A 16,880-nucleotide genomic window follows, 5' to 3' on the forward strand; every position below is an offset into this window, starting at 1 on the left:
CACTTAGGCCGGAATGGATAAAACCATTGCCAACATCCCCCTTCTAAGCATTCAAATAAGACGTGGAAAAGTACCAAAGGAGATACTAAAGGCTCTCGCTGTCACCAGAGATGCTGAGCAGCACGGTGCTAGCTTCCAAAGGACTCAAAGTCCAGAGAGTTGTCGTTTCATACTTTTCAGTTATAACCTAAGAAAGTACTGGAGACATAATAAGCATTAGTAAGTGCTCTGATAACTTCATCTTATACATAAGACTATTCCTGAATCTTAGATATTTTCATATAACGACAAATATAAAAAATGAGAAGACTGCATTAGAAGACTTGAGAAAATGTAAAGGAAACGTAGTTAATCAACCTCTAATTTGACAAAGATGATTTTCGATTTCTGCACATTAGTGTCACATACTGCTGGTGACTCTCCACTGTTTTTTCCTTTAGGAAAATACGAACAAGGACGTGATGCTCCCTCAGGGTCCACCACCAGATACTGAATGGACTAAACTAAGCTCCCAGATGGAGAGGCTAAAAGTAACCTCTAATAACAGGTGTCTTTTCTCTTCCATTTTAATGAGCTAAAAATGCATTAGTAATAAGAGCCAGCATAATCCTGAGTCTTCAGCTAGATGTTCAAGCAACTATCTTGAATTACATAATTTTTTATAGTGTCCTGGAACATAAAATAGCTTAAGCTCCTATTTGTGGTTTCAAAAACATCTATCGCAAAATTAATATATGACAGGCTTTAAAATATATGCTTTATTAATTTAGAAGTATATGCAAATGCTTTAAAAAGAATAAAGACCTAGTCAAATAGAAGGCAGCAGTGGAGTTGATAAGAGAATAGATTGGTAGTCAGCGCAATAATGAAACTGACCTTCAGATGTGCTACTCAATCCTTATTTTATTGTGAAGAAATTAATTCGTGCATCTATTCTGTTCTAATTCAATACCAACAACTATGACATGAAATTCAAAAGGTATAATATAATATACCTTTCATCACTGATATCATAGCCCTGGCTTTCCTTCTACCTCTAGGGCCACTACTTCTTGGTATGTTCTCTAACCACCTCTAAACGTAGAAATCCCCAAAGCATGATCCTAAGTCACTTTCTTTGAAGCTCAGACTCTATTCACTCCATGACTTATTACCAATGACATCCTCATTAACTCTCAAATTTATGCTTCCATTCTAAATTTCACATGTGAGCTCCAGACCCATCAGTCCAAATGTCCACTTGCTCTTCTCCCTGGGATGCCTCATGGGTGTCTCAACCGTAATGAGTCCAAAATTGAACTCATGAACCAAAGTTAGGAAAAGTCTTCCTCACCTATGAAACGATACCACCATCCATCTACTCAGTCATGCTAAAATCCTGACATTTCCTGGACCACAACTTCCCACGTCCTGTCAGTTACCAGTGTTGGCTGATGCTATCTTCAGAACCTGTCCTCACTCTGTCCAGAAATCTCCAACATCACTTCCGCCACCCAGTCTAAGGCTTTGTTGTTTCTTCCTCCATACATTCTTGCCTCCTCCAACACCTTCACCACAAAACAGCCCAAATGGTGTCTAAACGTAAAGCAGTTCACGCATTTCCTCTTTCTTTCAAAGCCTGCTCTTTGGAAGCCAAGTATCCAGCCCTTATCATTTTCCATACAGCACTTCATGATGGCTTTTGCCCAGCTTATAACCTCTCCTTCCACCTTCTCTCCCCTGCTGTGGTCCAGTAACAGGGCTTTCTTTCTGTTCCTTAAAAACATCAAATTCTTTCTCTCCTCCACCTTCATGCACTGTTTCTGTCTCTGGCAAGGCTTCTCTGGACAAGTTCCTCTTGTCTCTAGTCCCATCTTACAAGGTGAATGTTTCCCAGGAAACCCACTGACTCATGACCCTCTCCTCCTAGCTCCCTGTATGTTTTCGTGACACTACTCACACTTATCAGCACATCATTATTTAGGATGTAATTTTTTGTGCCCCACTACCAGATGACGATAAGCTCCCTGTCCAGATTTTCTCCCGCACAAGATATAGTCAGTGGCTAGAACATAGTAGGTGCTCTGTATCTGTTGACCAAACAATGCTGATATTTAAGAAAGTTTTCTGGGTATGCCCCAACTCTCCGACCCTGACAGCCCTAGTAAATATTAGGTGGCTAATTTCAGTCCAAATTTCACAGATTTTCTGCTCCTTAACATGCATGTGTCACCCAGGGGCCAAGATTAGGAGGAGACAGACCTGGATTTTAATCTGGTCTCTGCACCTGTGCTTAGTAGGCAGACTTATAAAAAAGTGAACTGCTTTTCCAGACCTCAGATTTCTCACTGTTGTATGAAAAAAACTCCTCACAGCTCTCACACTCTCAATCTGTGAATACACAGTGTTTTCAATCCACAATAAAATTCTGTACACATCCAAAATAAAACATCTCCTATGGGCTTTAGAATCCTCTGGTTATTCTTGCTTCAAGGTCTTTATCAATCTCACTTTCTTTTGATCCCATGATTTCTGAGGACCTTGAATTACAATTCAGACCCATCAGGCAGGGTCTCCAGATGGTGAACGCAGACACCTAGGCCTCCACTCACTGCATATGTCCTTTGGGGACTAGTAATGATGGTGAGGGCTGGGCCCAGCAAAGCCCCCGCTGCAGGTTAGGACTGGCAGATGCTTCCCAAGTCACTCAGATTGAAATCCAAAGTTTCTTTGTGGTCCCACGGCCCTCCAGTATCCTCTGCTTTGTTCTCCTCGTGCTGGCCTCCTTGCTATTCAAACACTCCAAAGCAGCTCCCACTTGGGAGGCTGCCTCTGCATCGCCTTGTGCTTCCCGTTCCCCTGCCTGGCGCTCTCCTCCCCCAGACATTCAAATGACTACTTTCCTTCCTTCATTCAGGTGTCTGCTTCAAATACCAGAGGACTTCTCCATGACGATGCTACACGAGTTCCCATCCCAACTGCTCTCTGTCTGTGGGCCCTGCTTAATTTTTCTTATTATCTGTTACAATAAATTATAGGTTATTGTCTGTCTCCTCCAACTGGAACGTAGGAGTCCTAAGGAGAGGAGCTTTGTTTCCTGTTAGATATCCAGGGCCTAAAACAGTACATTGTACGCACTCAGAAAATAGGTACTGAATGAATGAATAAAGGAATGAATGAGCGGTGCTCTACAAGAAATCAAGAGGACAGCGGGACTGAAGGTCTCCCATCTACAGCTACAGGGGTCTGTAAAGGTCAGAAAGGAGCAGTGTGATGAGAAAGAGCTTAGGCTGTTGGACCCCAAGGCAGGAGAGCCAATAGGCACCTCCCCCCAAATTGTTACCCACCCCCCACTGAAGAAGAAAGAGCTTGGTTCATGGGGTGGCAGGTGGAGGTGAGTCCCAGGGGCTGCCAGTCAGCAGGTCTCCTGCCAAATGAGCAATGAACTTCTGACAGCTGTGGCAGGAGAACAGCAATCCCCAGGGCAGTACCAGTGGAAGTGAGAGTTAGCCTGCAGGTGGCCTTGTTACCCGGAGATGGATGGCATGTGTTATCTTTGTCATCTTTTTGTAATTTGTCTTTTAAAAATCACTTAACCAAATTCTGAATTTAAGGCATCTGTGAATTAGTGCACAGTCTCACTCACGATCACCCCTTTCCCGCAAACTTGGACTCAGGGAGACCCATATATTATCTTCCAAAGCTGTTCCGCGCCCTCTAGTACTCAGCCTTACTGGCAACCTCTAGACTGTGAACTCCTCCAGAAGAGCCCGTGTGCTCCATGGTGACTGGCACTTAGCCTGCTCTCAAAAAACGTCAGATGACTCAGTAAGTATATTTTGAACTAGATCTCCCCAAAGACACTGAGCTAAACACTCACTAACAAACATCACTAATTACATGCTATTATTGTCTTCTATTCAACTATGCAGGCATTGAACAGAGTTAGTTGTGGACAGAGATTAGTTTGAGAATTGGAAGACTCACAAAATAAATAAGGAATTGCCACGTGTCAAGTAAGGTGTGATAAGACCACCGTGCGGACTTTGCAGAAATTTCTGCATATACACCACAGGGGGGAAAGTATGTAAAGAAGATAATTATATCTGTGTATTATATTTTTATTTTGAATATTGCATTTTAGCACTGAATATATTTTTAAATATTATCAATATTCAGAGTAAAATTAACACTTTACATATTTTCTTTTCTTTTTAAGTTTATTTATTTTGAGAGAGAGAGCATGAGCAGGGGAGGAACAGACAAAGGAGACAGAGGATGCTTATCCGACTGAGCCACCCAGGCGCCCCGTGCACTTTAAATATTTCCAAAGGAATGATTTAGTCTTTTCCTAAAAAGTCTGTGTCTTCGATGTGATTTTATATCTCACAGTGATATTTCTCCCTGACATCAGAGAAGAGCGAATATAATTAACTTAGCCAACATTTCCTGAATGCATACAATATATAAGTCACTATGCCACACACAGTTAAAAAATACAAGTTTCACATAACAAAAAAAATGTGCAGTGGACTAAGGTGTTTATGTTCTACTGAGAGAGCTATATTTATATTAGTACTTAATATTTTATTTATATTAAACACTCTTTGAAGGTGGATATACTATATACGGAATGTCTTCAGCCATGCAATGATGTATGGTACATCTTGAGTTTCTAACATGAATGTTGTTTTTGCTCCCAACCCCTTACTTTTAATAAACGATCTCAAACATCATGCTCCAAAAGAAAAACCTTCCAATAGCTTCCAAGTACCCTGAGGATAAAGCCTTCCCTCCCCGCAGTATGCAAGGCTGGCTCTTATTATCTTGCGGGTCTCAGCCCAAAAGCCTCAAACACAGAGGTGTCTTTCCTGATCATCTGATCTGCAAAACCCAGGCTCTCTGTTACATCAGACTCCATAGCACTTTCCACATCTGAACCTGCCTTGTTTGTCTCCCCCCATCTAGAATGTACCCTCACCACAACCTTGGTTTTGATCCCTCCCCCATCCCCAGCTGCCAGCACGTATTTATGGAATTAATTATTAATTATTAATTAATTATTACAGAGCTTGAGTTGACTATCCTATCCACCCATGTCTTATCAGGAAGCAAACAATAAAAGTATGGGTCATGATTTCCCATGTGGTTTTTTACATTATCATTGTATACGATGTGCCTCACATTTGGCAAAATGGGTCATAAGTATAATTTAGCAGCAACTCCTGAATGAAGCTCACTAAATCATGGCTTGGTGAGTAAATGAATGAAAATAATTATGTTCAAAATAACTGACTGAGATCCATCAAAGAAAATGGAGTTATAATGCTATAATGTTCTCCTTCGACTTTTAGAAGAAAACCAAAATTATTTTTATTTTAATTGTGTATTATTTTCATAGAAAAATAGCAGTTGTGGAAAGGTTGAAAATGGTACTCAACACCCACCTCAAACTGACTACTCTAGTAAGCTTAACAGTTCTCTTGCAGTCTCAGGCAATGTTTTTGAACAAAACCCCGTACCGAGGTCTAACGAGGATGCAAGTTCCTCGTTCTTACGGACGAAGTCAATGTTCACAACTGCGAGAACTAGATACAATGATTGGGCTGGGTTTTTGTTTTTGTTTTGTTCTGTTTTTGAAAAGGGAGCAAAGTCAGAAGGTTCCGAATTCAAGATCTTTGGCTTATTCGAGAGGAATCGGTGTTTAACAGAGCAGATGTTCTCCAGGGGGGATATCTCAAGCGTTTTCATATTCTAGCTGGGACTTCACATACTGCGTACTGGCTCAACCCGGTCCAGGGTCACCTGCTGGGAACACGGCCATAAACAAAATAGGCACAAGCTTGCCCTCACTTGGCTTACACTCCCTCTGAACAGTGTAGGGACCGGGAACATAATAGTTACAACACCCCCCGGCTATGAGGACCTGGCCACGGAACTATGGAGGCAGAGGACAACCAGGTTCACTCTGCAAAGTGGGGCTCTGGCATTGCACGTTCTCAACAGTGTGGTCTGAAAAGCACCCTCGCAGGGTGTGCATATTACTGATTTTAAAAAATTATTCACCGGCTAATCTTCTCTCTGTCTTGTGCCTCAATCTGTATAATCAGGAACACAGGTAAATAAAGTTTTAAAACTTGAATGGTTGATCGCAATAGTTTAACAGGTTACATGATCCAAGAGCGGTTTTGAAAACAAAGAAACAAAGTCTGCAGTTAAAAAAACACTGTTACTCATTTCGAAATGGTAGCTTTTCTTATTTAAAAATAAATACATAGAACCCTAGTACAGGCATAAACAGGTGGTATTTCCATCCACTGTCAGTCACAAGCTCACCTATTCTGAAAATCAGTTTTGCATTTAGTATCAGGAGTCTTAAGACATTCATACCTTTTGACCCAGGAATTAATCTCTTCCACAGATCTCGCTTAGAGAAGTAATCTGAAATGTGAACAAAGATTTCATCAAAATGCCATTTATAATGCCAGATATTTGGAAATCACCTTAAGGTCCAATTTTAAGAGCAGTTAATAAATTGTGGTGTGTCCACACAATCAAATATTATGCAGACATGAATTAAGCTTGCCTAGAAGTCGGCAAATGTCTTGGACATAAGGTTAAGCAAAGAGAGCAGGTTGTGACATGTTATTAACTATGGAAACAATTCATTAAAAATGAAGAAGAAAATGCCAAAATATGATGGGTGCTTTGGGGTCATAGGCAAATTTTCTCCCTGATTTTTTTATACTTAATGCATTTTCCAAAGTTTTCGTTGGGAGCATCTGTTGCTTTTATGATTAGAAATAATAACATCTCTTAAGAAATGCTAAGTAACTCGACCGTATTACAAATACTGGCACAGGTGTGTTCACACAGCGGATCCGATATGTGGCTTGCCAAGTGAGCCCAAATTTGTGCCTCTCCTGTACCTAAATCTCAGAGAGAGAACACTGAGATTCCTTGGATTCACCCTGCACTTCAGCCCAAAGATGCTGATTCTCAAAAAGGAAAATATTCCTTAGCAGCTGCCAACCTATCGGCACCTCTGTAATTAGCTTACTATTTGCAAAACAGCCTGCTCCTTCTCAGCATTCCCTTCATCGCAGGAGCCTCTAATATTCTTTACTGACTCTGGTATCTCCGCCAGCTTTATTTCAATGTCCTGTAATCACTCATTTACTTCTGGCTCCACTAGATTATGAAATTCTTGAGACCCTTGTCATCCTGACACCCACAGAATCTAGCTGAGCCCCTAGTAAACAGTGGCATTTAATCAATGTTGTTAAACAAACCATTACAATATAGGAAGAAAATCCACTCAATAACCCCCAAGAGAAACATTCCCTAACAGGACCCTCTTGTAAGGGAAATCTTGGTTGGTGTATGGAATCAGAAACACATTGGGATATAATTTCCAGTTTATGAAAGAGCGGAGCCACCCCCGACATCCAGGAGCTGGCCTGGCGCTCACAACCAGGCCCCGATGTGCTCCTGTCGATAGAAACAATTTCACAGAACGTCAACACCAGACAGGCCAGTCTGTGACCATGACGGTGCAGGACAGGAACAAGGCCATTCTGTAATCATATCTGAACACAAACAAAAACATGGATATTGCCCAAAATGACCAATATCCCTCTAATCTGGCTAATCAGTAACTGCTACTTCCTTGCCAATAATAGTATTAGCCTCTCTCGTCTTGTCTCCTTCTAGATAAGATTTATTAAGATACAAAGTCATAGGATTATCCCTACTTCAATCCAGAGCAAAGCCCTGCTTCTTTAAACCTTCTCCCAAATCACATAACACAAGCTCAAATCTTAAAATCTTATAATTAATTTCTAACACCCTCTTACTGAGACGCCCCGTATCTCCCTATGGTATACCTTCTCCCTTGCTGAAACGAGTTGCAAACCCAACCTGTTCAACCACGGGTAATTCCTGGTGGCCTCTGGCTGGAGAGCACTGACAAATTCTTAATCTTACCTGCAATACTCTCCTCTCATCTCTCTGTTCATACATAGTCATCAGAACTCACTTCCTCCCAGACGCCTCCCTGGATTGGCCTTCTAGGTTTTAGATGGTTCCATTCCCTTTAGTCTCCATAACATTTGTGTTTAACTGCTACTATTAAGTTTGTATTTCAAAATACTAGCTAACACTGTGGTCTTGATTGCTCTCTGAAAAAATCCTTCTAACTCTAAAATCATATTATTCTATTGTGTTGCTTTAAAAGTTTTATGCATGGTTGTTTTACCTCTGTAGTTCTCACATATGGGCCTAAAACATGTATTTTTATATACCTTCACATTCCCTTTCCAGTTATCATAGATAGATAGATAGATAGATAGATAGATAGATAGACACACACACAAAGTCCACTGCACTTAAGATCTACAGTCACGTGTCTAAGCAGTTATAAGTTTGATCTTGGATTTGTTGGGAAATGACATGATGTCACTCATATTCTATTAGTAAGCAGTTTCATTTAGAGTATCTTCAAGTAGAGACCTGTATAGCTGGTGTGTGCTCCACATACTTACTATATTCAGTATGTGCTAGTGCTCTCTCTCCTGCCCCCCCATCTCTGCGCGCGCGCGCGCGTGTGTGTGTGTGTGTATCATATTTCAGGGCAAAGTACCTGTACATATAAAGGTAAATTCAGGCCATGGCAGCTGGCAAAGGTTCCTTCCCTTCAACAGAAATCAGTGACTAAAATTAAGCCTTCCAAACATCTGACTTGCTGACGTATCTGTCCTGCATAAGGATAGAGATCCTGCACCAAGGGGACAAACCTACTGGATTATTAAATTCTCTGCTAAAGCCGGATATAATCCTGCTGGACAACTCCCTTCAGATGACCTGTACCCCGCTCACATTCTGATGACTCAAAGTTCACTCCTGATCTCCTTTCACAACCTTTCACAAAGTCAGCCTTGCTGACTTCCCCATTTCTATCACCCAGACTTGACATTGACCTTGCCTGCCAGGGCGGGGATGACTCCCTGAAGATCCAGAATCAGGTCTAGATTCAGACAGAACTGGGTTTCCATGACAGCAACCTCATCCCCAGTGTGGCTCCAGGAGCTCAGGCAGATCATTTAACCTTTCTAAGGCTCTAGCTCCTGGCTCAAAAGAAAAAAAATAAAAAGCCATAATATTTACCTGCCAAGGACTACAATGAAGATTTGGTGAGATTATGTATCTAAGACACATGTCAAATACTCTACAAATGTTAGCTCTTTTTTTTTTTTTTTTTCCTAATGGTCCCTGACAACTAATAGAATCCTGTTTCCCTCTGAGGACCCACCCAATATATGTTCTTACTGCCTTACATCAGGAAGGGTATTTAAAGCAGAACAGATGGCAGAGTTCCTGTTCTCAGATCAACATTCAAACTCCGGTTGTTGTATTGATCTGCCCACCTGTTCAACTTCCTGATACCACTCCCATCCACTTCCCTTGCTACACCCCAATTCCCAAACCAAGAACCTATGTATGTCCTACTCTTGCTTTGGGATTCCTGTCCATTTTGCTGCTAAGCATGGATGTTCTCCACCTTCGCCTGGATAACCTCTATTCCATCCCCTCTGGAACTTCTGTCACTGTGGTTGCCTGTTAGAAGACTCGACCTTCAATTTAACCTCATCTACAGGATTCTGACCATGGGCTTGAGAGGTAGTATCACACGGTTTATTAAAGCACGGATATTTGTTTTGGACAGCCAGGGTTTGAAAATCCAGTGCTACCACTTAATGACCACATAACCTTGAGCAAGTTATTACATCCCTAACTTTCAGTTTTCTCACCATGGAGGGATTTTATGAGATTTAAATCATATAATGATTTTAAGGCATGTAACACAGGATCTGGCATACAGGTAGGTCCTCAATAAATGTCAGTGCTACACATGTAAAGATTTTGACCACCGGACTCACAGTGACCATTGGCCTCTTTTCTACATAGTCCAGTTGCCATGAACCTACCCACAATACTCAGCCTTTTCACCTGCTGGCCCAGCTGATCATCCTGGTCTGGTCCCTCTTGATCCATTTCATCCCACAAATGCTCTGTCCACACAGATGCTCCTTTATCCTGACACACACCCTTATCATACTCTCATAATGTCACTAACACATGCCAATATATAATTTTATGCCTCCTAAGTGATAACTCTATTCTATGCCTGCTGCCTCCCCTTGGCCCATCTCCCACAACCTCAGTGAATTTCCATGAACAACAGTTCTGTGTTCATCACTTCACTGTCCTGTTCAAACTTTTGCTAGATTTATAGTGACCAAAGTAGGGGGTCTCCAATCCCATGATCTCTAGATGACTGGGACTTCTGATAATGAAATCACCAGGCTGGAAATAAAGCACAAGGATATTAACTAAAAGTATATAGAAATGGATAAATGGCAGGCTCCTCATCTGGCAACCACAACCTTTCAGCAAAGTCTAGACATGGAGAGTGTTAGTTCATCACTGGATTTTGTCTTGGCTGGGAGGAAGGTCCCATTTCTGGAATTTGCATGGTCCTGGACCTCTGAGTTGCCTCCACATGTAATCTTCACATCATTGTTTAGGGGGTCTGTCCCACAAAAGGAGAGGGCAATTCTCCACAATAATGTTGTTTTTTTTTTTTTAAATATTTTTTTTAACGTTTATTTATTTTTGAGACAGAGAGAGACAGAGCATGAACAGGGGAGGGTCAGAGAGAGAGGGAGACACAGAATCTGAAACAGGCTCCAGGCTCTGAGCTCTCAGCACAGAGCCCGACGCGGGGCTCGAACTCACGGACCGCGAGATCGTGACCTGAGCTGAAGTCGGACGCTTAACCGACTGCGCCACCCAGGTGCCCCGCACAATAATGTTGTTTTTTGATTAACAGCATCATCAGCTTTAGAGAGGCACAACTGTATGTGATCATGGGGGAACTGTCCATCATGGTGCCCTTATCAGCCTCCACCCCACCACCAGCACCACATACACAGCATGGGGCACATGACCTAACATATTGCACTCTCTGGTGGATGTGGACTGATTCAGTGACCACCAAAGCAGGGCCAATCAGAGCTCTTCCAGGAAATTTCTATGAATGGGACCTCTAAGAAATAAGACCTCTCTTTTCTATGTCTCAAAAGCCCAAGAATATAGGCTGGGAACTACTGAGAGTCAGCTTTCTAGTACATAGAAAGGGGCCTTGGAATGGAGCTGATCCGGAGACAAGCGGAGCTGAGAAATGGGGGGAGAGAGAAAGGACCCTGACAAAGCCGCGTGAGTCTTTGGGTTCTCACCATGAGTGAAGCAAGGTCCATCTTTGGACTTTCCAGTCACATGAGCCAATAAATCCTTTTTTCCTTAAGCTAGTGAAATATAGGCTCCTCACACAAATAATCAGATGAATCCTGATGAACTCCCTTCACCAGGAACACAGAATGGGGCGGGGTTGGGGGGAACTTGCTCACCCTTGGCGGTGCACTTAATGCTTAGGGCAGAAATGAGTGTGCAGCAGGAGGGAATGTATAGACACACATCTTCACATCTTCACACCTTGCTCACATTCTTATGACTCTATGTAATTTTACCCCCAGTGACAAAGTTTCCAGAGCACAACTTGCTACTAGAACATATCCTATTAGCAGTGCAATGGTCCCCAAATCCCCACCTTTCTATGAGAATTTCCTTTTCCCATCTGCACTCAAAGCTCTTGGAAGAGTCTTATCGATGACCCTATAATCAAATCCCCAGAATTCCTGCTGGGGAAGGTTAGGTGGGGAGGAAGCATACAGAAATAATCAGACTAAACATCAACAATAAGATTCAAGACATTTCAGGAGGTCTCGAGATCCCATAATCGCAGACTTATCTTCCAGAAGGCAACCTAAATTTTTATTCAGAAATTTGCACCTCCACTAAAATCTGACACCAAACTTTTCACTCTGTCCCATTAACACAGGGTTTCCAAAGCACGTTCTAACTTCTCCCATCTCTACAATTCTGCAGAAAGGCAATGAGGTGCACTGGTGCAAGCATGCTTTGCAGTATTAGTCCTGGCCTCGGCACCTTTACGCTCTAATTACCTCCTGGGGATGTTGTGAAAAATCAATTGCCATTATTTGCAAAAACTCATGAAAAGCCATCTAAGCAACTAAGCCAACTAAGCAAAAGTTGGCATTTATTATTTTATTACATATTATAAATAGCGAAGATAATCAATGATGGGCCAGATGCCAGGTGCCCCTTTACTTGGTATTAGCATCATCATTACCCCTTCCCTGTGCCCAGCGTGGTGTCCAGCTTGTCCTCCCCTGACCCAAACTCTACTCACTGCACCCTTTGCACACTACATTCTGATTTCTCCCTCTCAATTCCACCGGAACCCATCATATAGCATTTTAAAAAGAGGACAGAAGATCATGGTCCAAAGCCCTCGATCTGCGGATAAGGGAATGTGGGGACAAGAGCGCACACAGAAGCCCAGAAAGGCCAAGGAACATATCCATGGCCACGTATTCAGCAGCCTGGTCAGGACAACTTGGGTTTTCCAACTCCCCATCCAGGGTTCTTTGCAACCCACCGCACTGCTCCCAGTATGCACCAGACCCCCGGTGCTCAAGGACCATCCCAGGTGCTCAGGGATCTGTGACATGCTCTCCAGCCCTCTCCTCACCCGTCTTTGGCTCCCAGAGGAGTCCATCGGCTAGTAGGACACAACAGCTGTCCCTCCGTGTTCTCTGAGTGTTTGCGCACATAACAGACCTTAGCAGACAAAACCTGTCTTAAGTCGTGAAATGGAATGGATACACATCATATACTCCTTAATAAAATGAGGGGTCCATCTCACTGCAGAATTGTTTTTTGGTCTCTACATGTTTGGTTTTTTCCCAAATGTGTTTTGCTTGAGGAAGACTTTCCGTGCTGTCTCCTATCAAGGAAGAGTTAACAGTCAACAAAATTTATTTTAAAGCTGCCTTCCCTTTTAGACTCTACACTGTGTTTAGTAAGTAAAGTGCATTATTAGGAGGACTTATTAATTTATCTTCTAATTTTGCTCAAGAAATGTAAAAGGTAACATCTGCTTTTATCTTTGTTCTTATCTATTTTCCTAAGCTAAATATGTATTTTTGTTTCCTTTATGCTGAGAATCTTTACGAGAATGAATGGATTTAAACAATCAGTTCAGCCTCACTCCCCCCTATGTATGAGTAGTTCTCTTCTTCTGCCAATAAGCTATTGCTGAAACCACCCAAGTCTGACTATAGCAATCTAGCCCTTGGAGCACTCAAAAGCTTCACTAAAAATTCCTCCAAGTTAAAATAACAAGTACAGTCATCCTTCCAAACAGTGATCTTTCCTGAAAAATCCCTTCTGATTATGGGTGCCCTTGGGATACCCCATACCTTTACCTGGACCAGACTCAGGAGCAACAGGTAAAGACTTTCTGTGCCAACTGCCTGGAAATCACACACAGAGACTTCCCAGGCAACAACTCCCTCCTTCACTGAAGGCTTTCCCAGCCTAGGATACAAAGCTAATTATAACCAGGGTTACAAATTACAGCTAAATCATCCTGTAATTATGAGCTCTCTACTAGGACTTGGTTAGAGAAAATCATTCCTAACACTTCAGTATACATTTGTAAGAGTAAAAAAAAAAAAATCTCATAATATTAAATTGCTAAAACACTTCCCTATAGTTTCCACTTAAATATTATTTTGTTTAGAAGGACTCCTCTTCTTCACTTATGCTGTTTGAAAAGCAGGAAACTACAAGCAGTTGCTTCTATATAAACAGCAGAAAAACAAAGGTTTAAAAAGTTTCAAAACTGAGCCTACTTTTCACAAAATGGTAATATATTCTAGAGTCAGTAGCCAAGTAACAAACTGAAGGTCACTTGATAGTAAGTATTTCTATAATGCAAGTCATGACAAACCATCATAGTGAGTAGCTTTTACAGGAGCTGGGAATATTTACGTATAAAGCCCCTCAGAAAGTGTACCTCAGAAGTTGGTTTCACTGCAAATCCAGAAGAGTTGAATATTCTTACTGACAAATAAGAATAGTTGTCGATTCCTTACATGTATTCTCTATATACAGTTGTCCACAAGTACTTCTGAAGGTCTTCAGAAGAAAGAACAAGGTGAAGAGACACTTTAGTGCAACATTTAGTTCTGAAATACACCAGGCTAAGGTGGACTGGGATGACTCCAATTAGTAAATTACATACATGTGAAGCATGTGACTTCCTGGCATTACCAGTGCCTGGTACTGAATAATGAATCTTTTTTTTTTTTTTTTTTTTTTTTTTTTTTTTACAATTATCACACATATACACTTCTCAATCAAAATCTAAGGACAGTACATAGACACAGAGAGCTTGCACCTACACAATGTGAAAGGCTGGCTTGGACAATTAATTACAGCAAAAGAATGATTACTGAAGCAAATCTTGCAAACCCCAAGCTCTTTTTCCTGAAAGCAGACCAAATGACTGCATGGGGAGAAAAGTAATGCTGAATTTGGCAAATAATTGCTTCGCCTCCCCATTTCGCCCAGGTAGATACTACCACATACTGCTTTAGGAAACCTTGACTACACTTTGCTCCTGCCAAGGACTACTATAAATTGCCGCTGTGGACGTCTTCACAGAGAATGCTGACTCTCTGGAACGGAGACAAAGGAGGGTGTAGCTCGGAGAAACCTAGCCAGGCGCTCCAAGGCTCTGGGCTACCGGAGGCTGCTGCCCCGCAAAGCTTCTCTTGCGCTCTCGGCGCTGGGGAGTCCGAAACTGATGGCGGACTTGGTTCCTTTCCCAAACTTCGGGAGACGGTGTTTACCCTAACTCTGGTGGCTGAAGCAGGGGGCGTGGGGGTGAAGAAGCGCCCCGCTAAGGCTGCTGTGGCTGTCCACCCACCTCCCCGCCGCCCGGCAGCACTCTTCCCTTCCCCCTCACCTGTCCTGAGCGCAGGGCCTCAGGGGTCCAGTCGCCTCTCGGGACTCGCACTGCAGGAGCAGTTGGGACGTCGGGCGCCTCCGGAACCAGCGAAGGAGGCGGCGGCGGGCTCGGGGGCGTCAGCGGGAATCTCGGCAGCCGCGGGCAGCCTCGGGCTCCCTCCCCATCCCGGCGGGGCTCGGGCAGCGGACGCGGCGCGGCCACCGAGTGCGGCTGAGTCAGGCGAGGGGGCGGGCGGGGGAGGGTGGGGGGCTCCCCTACCCCCGAGCCGGGGGGGCGGCGGCGGCCTCGGGGCGGGGGACGTGCCGCTGCTTGTGCCCGCCGCGGGTCGCGGGGCCGCCGGCCGCCGCCATCGAGCGCAGGAGCCTGAGCGCTCCAGCCCTCGGAGGTCACCGGGTGCGGCGCGCGACTCGCGGCTCAGGCGTCGTCGCCGCCTCCAAGAAAGACAAAAGGGACCCGGGGGCTGGGAGGGGAAAAGTTTTCTGCTCGGCTCCAGACAGATCCCCACCAAACCTCACGCTCCAAGCGCGGAAGAGGCGGGCTGGGGGGCTGGGGGCTGGGGGCTGGGGGCTGGGAGCTGGGGGTTGGGGGCTGGGGCGGGGGGCGGGGCTGGCTTCCAGGCGCGTCACAGCACGATCCGGACCCGGGTCCGAGCCAAGCTCGCCGCCGCCCACCACCCGTGGGAACTCCCCCCGCCTTGCTGCCCCCGCTTTCGCAGCCCGCCTCCTCCTTGATGATGCAGACAAGATCCGCTCTTCCCCCTCCCAGGTCCCCAGTCCCCCAACGGGTGACCCGGCCGCAAAGTTGCACTTCTGGAGCCGGGATTACCACACACAAAACCTATCTGTGGGAGCAAAATACCCACTTTCAGGAGCTCTTCTCTGGGCTGGAAGGCCAGAAGGTGGAAACGGACACACCCACCAGTGGGGCGCGCCTCTTGCTGTGGTGGAGCCCCGGGTCCCAGAACCGAGGTCGGCGCCCCGCCAGTCCTCTGGAGCAATAGGGGAGCCCTTGCGGATTCCCGGTTTTCCTGGAGCAGGCGCTATGGCCCCACGCCCCTCAGACTCTTTCCTATCAGACGCCGCCTGGGCGGGTCAGGGTCCCCCTGGCGGGCTGCTCGGGCGCTGCGCGAGCGGAGCCAAACTGCTCCCACCTGACACTGCGGACGCCCCCTCTGTCTACACCGCCCTAGGGCGTCTAACAGGTCAGTCGCAGGTCGGCCTCCGAAAGGGCTCTGAGAGATGGCTAGGGGGTGAGGGTTATGGGCAGGAGGCCTTGATAAGGGCGAACCAGATGGCTGAAAGCTTTGATGAAAGGTGCTGACGTTGAACTGCAAACATCAAAGTCAGTGAGGGGTACAGGTTACTCCTCCTTGCTCCCAAAACGTCCAGTGAGTGGAGACTGCCCTATTCATAGAGTAAAACGATATGCTAATTACCTCCAATCTGGCAGTGGCAGAGTGGTGATTTTATTATATGCAGGTCAATTCAGTAAATAAAGGTTCATGTAAAACTCTGGGTTACTAGATATTCCAGCCATGACACTGGCATGTGCTGAGCACATCAGCTGCAGCACTGGGAGTGAGATACGCCTGTGTGCATCCTGAATATGTTTTAGGGGACGGACTAGAAAGCAAGTATGGGGTTCCCAGGAAGTATATTTGTGTATTTGACATGGGAGGAAAGGGGGAGTGGGGAGAGGGATTCCGTGTAACAACTCCACATTTCGGAATTCAGACATAGCAATGAGGAGAGAGACTATAGAAATTGGAGATTTGTGGTTCAATCTTCCTGTCTTAAAGAGTTTGGAGATTTGGCACTTTTAGTAAAAATTTCACAACCAACATGTTAAAAAAACAAAAACAAAAACTGAAGGAGTAGGCAGAGAGGTGAAGAAATAAGTCACACCAATAAACCACCTCCACAGGTTTCATTTTTACCCCACC

General features: G+C 44.4%; 1 protein-coding gene across 4 annotated transcripts in view; it reads right to left on the reverse strand.

The window, feature by feature from the left end:
- The window catches only part of TMEM200A (transmembrane protein 200A), a 73,617-nt gene extending 58,572 nt beyond the window's left edge, over positions 1 to 15,045 (reverse strand). Inside the window, exons 1-3 of one of the 4 annotated variants that reach the window (XM_019420626.2) lie at positions 14,936 to 15,043; positions 13,982 to 14,103; positions 6,370 to 6,420 (exon numbers count right to left, since the gene is read on the reverse strand). The gene's annotated coding sequence lies outside the window, so the exon portion shown is untranslated. Of the gene's footprint in view, positions 1 to 6,369; positions 6,421 to 13,981; positions 14,104 to 14,935 lie in introns of all 4 variants that reach the window. The other 3 variants (XM_019420625.2, XM_019420627.2, XM_019420624.2) reach the window with 3 other exon arrangements.
- Between the last annotated feature and the right edge of the window lie 1,835 nt (positions 15,046 to 16,880).

This window comes from Panthera pardus, unplaced genomic scaffold, assembly GCF_024362965.1.
Source record: "Panthera pardus isolate Hobbes unplaced genomic scaffold, ASM2436296v1 HiC_scaffold_17, whole genome shotgun sequence".
Taxonomy (NCBI): domain Eukaryota; kingdom Metazoa; phylum Chordata; class Mammalia; order Carnivora; family Felidae; genus Panthera; species Panthera pardus.